The following is a 3,242-nucleotide window of genomic DNA, read 5'->3' as shown; positions in this document are numbered from 1 at the left end:
AATCCTGTAGCCTGAAGGTTAAGGCATTTTTCATGATGAAGCAGAGTTACTTCTGCTGCAGTAATTATTTCTGTATTTTATATCCACTGAAAAAACATTGTCAGGAGAGACTGATACGGAAACATATCTAGGATCACCCAATCTCCCAAAGCATGGGGTTTTGCTTCACATCCCTGCTCCACAGTCTGACAGAGAAAGGATTTGAACACGTATCTCTGACATTCAAGTAGGCATATTAATCACTAAGCTGTCTTTTTTTTTTTTTTTTTTTTCTTCTTTAGAGAGACTGCCTACATACCAGTTTTCTGATGTATTGGAAGTCAACCAGTGGGGATTTGGATTAAACAAACCTTTTTTCCTTCCTTCTTCCCTGACAGAAAGGGCTTCAGTATGTCTCCATCTTCAAACAAGCTAGGAACATAGTGCGTTTGGCAGAGATTGCTCCTTTGAAGCCAATACTAAATTGAGGCCTGTATATGATACTCTGAATGCATTACAAAGGAAAGAGCTCTAGCAGAAATGTCTAGAGAAACAGTGGTTTTGCTGAAATGTTCACTATTAGTCTCCTGCCACATCAGGGTCAGGATGGCAATGTTTGCTGCTGTAAAGCCAGTGAGAATCATCCACTTTTAAATGTATTGGTTTTAGTCTTACCCGTGCTTTGCACCAGTATATGAAAAAGGGATTTTTATTCTTTAGCATTTAAATATTAAAAAAAATTTAAATTGCTCCCTTCAGTAATTCCCAAAGACTTTCTATTTCGGTGTAATAAAACTTAGGGGAATGAATATACTTAATCTTAGCTAAAATCTTGACATTATGTTATAATAAAGATGATGAAGTAATTGTGACTTCAAGCCACTGCTCACAATGAATAAGGGGAAACAGGAAGGAGGCTTGGTCAGTGTTTTTGATTTAGCCAGACTCCTTTGGTGAGAGACAGGCAAGGGAGACAGACAAACGAGATAAAGCTTCCGACTGAATCCCCCTGCCAGACTGACTGTATTAGTCACTACAAAGAGAACTTACCCTATCCTTCTGACACTGGAAAGATTAGCTTACCAGTTTAATTGTAATTGATCATGCAACATACACAGGGTTTTGTTTTGTTTTGTTTTTTTTTTAATGTGAGGAGAGTATCCCATAAGCACAAGAAAAGTCTGTAAGAGTCACTGGATTTGCAGTTTCTCTCAGAAAAATAAGTTAAACAGGATTAAGGAATCTTATAACAATTTAAATTACTTACTTTCTAGGTCAAGCAAATGTTACATGAAACATCCGTCCTTGAAAAGTAGGCTTTATATAGACCTTTAACTTAGACTTTAAACTTGTATAGTCACACACATTACTTGCATGTATATATGCAATGCCAATTCAGAGGTGTGCTTGAATACCTTCATTGCTGATGTGCTGGATTTACAGCAACTGGGCCAGAGGGCCATGGAACCTTGTTCTCCTCATTCCCAAAGGGACCAAAATGCTTCTACTGTTCAGTAGTCTTGTATGCTTGCCACCATTACTGTTCCTCCTAGTTTATTTGTCTGTGTGTAACAAATGACCTCCTGAATACCAATGTGAAACTTGTAGCCCTAATTCACATGAGGCTGGTAATGGGACAGGAAAATAAATGAGTTTGTAAATCTTCTCTATGCTTTTGATATTCTGGGGCGCTCTCATTCATGGTGTAAGTTTCTAAAGCATTGTGACTTCTTTTCCATGTTAGAAAGTAAGAAAATGTTATTTTGCAGCGCAAAATGTGTTCCTGACAGGCTCCCAAATTACACTGTGTCCAGAGAGAGAAATATAGCTGCATCACTGACAGAGACCTCCACTACAAAAAACCTCGAGCAGACTGAAAATGCGCTTTCCCAGTCAAGTCTTCATTTTCAATTCTGTCATTCCAGTAATAGGTAAAGAGAGAGGGAAAAGAGGTGTGGAGAGTACTGGAAATCGTCCTTCATGTGGCTGGGAGCAATAGTGCATCTGCTGCTCAGGAGGAAAAGCCACAAGAGAAGCAGCTTGCCAGTCTGAATCTATCCCTGTGCTCCAGAGTTGCGGCCAGAAGATACGAAGGAGGCTAATGCAAGTGGGTTGCAGGGCTGGGAAAGCACCAAGGTGTCTGGGAGACAGGGTGTCTGGGCGACACATCTCAGCTTCCTCTCTCCCAGTCTATATGTTTGCAGGTTAGGGCATTTGCAGATGGACTTGTGGGAAGCCTGAACTTGTGTTGGCCTGAGCAGTTACCACCCTCCATGCACATCCTCCCCTTTGCCCACTGCCTGGGCAAAAACCTCGGATGGAGGGCCAGGACAAATCAAGGGGTGCTGGTCTTCCCCCTGTCACATCGAGGTTTTCTGTGCCTTTTTTGACCATTGCAGTGGTCACTAGTAAACCTGGTCATGGCTACAGCTGCACCCAGCACAGCCTGATCACTTCTGTGTCTCCTCTGGTAGGCACAGCTGCCTGCTCAGGGGGTGGAAGCGCTGTGCCATGGCCGTGTCAAGCTGCCACATACAACGTGTAATACATCCTCAAATGGTCAGTCACACAAGCACAAAATTAACCTTTGCAGGAGTAAAACTCAATTGCTCTAGTGCTGACAGAGTTAATTCAAAGAGTGAGCAGGTATGGGTAAAATTTTGAAGCCTGAATGGAGAAAGACAAATATTTTGGAGTCATGTACCATTTTACTCTCTCTCTAGTGCCATATTTTGTAAGGTGACCTATTTGACTCCAACTTGTAATCCATGGTGTGGTTTATAGATTATTCCTAGTGCACATAAAAAATAGATCCTCTGCCTGAATGCACAAGGTCTCCCTGTATGTAAATTGTACCACTTAACAATGCTCTGCACCTGAAAAGCAGTGTAAGGGGCTGAGTGAGCAGGGGTCATGGCAAAACAATGCGCGAAAGCTGAACCAAAGTGGTCTACTGAAGTGTGTGCCCACAACAGCTGTATAAATATGCATAAGTGGAAAAGAAAATCCTTACTCCCATTTAAAGCAGTGGGAATTTTCCCACTAGGTTCAGAAAGACTAGAATGCCACCCAAAGCATGTCAGAAAGATAAATTAATGATTTCTGGGAAAAGACATTGAAATGGAAATGTCAAAATTAATTTTCTTCAAAAAGAGAAAAAATAGTTCTATTTTAGAAGAACGCATTTGAAGATCTATTTTAGTTTGACATTATCTTGTTAGTACCCACAGCAGAAGTGAAAAGCGGCTGTTATCCAGTGACAG

The sequence above is a fragment of the Leptosomus discolor genome, chromosome 3 (assembly GCF_034619465.1).
Source record: "Leptosomus discolor isolate bLepDis1 chromosome 3, bLepDis1.hap2, whole genome shotgun sequence".
In the NCBI taxonomy this organism is placed as follows: Eukaryota; Metazoa; Chordata; class Aves; order Leptosomiformes; family Leptosomidae; genus Leptosomus; species Leptosomus discolor.
Note: the sequence above shows the minus strand (reverse complement) of the source record.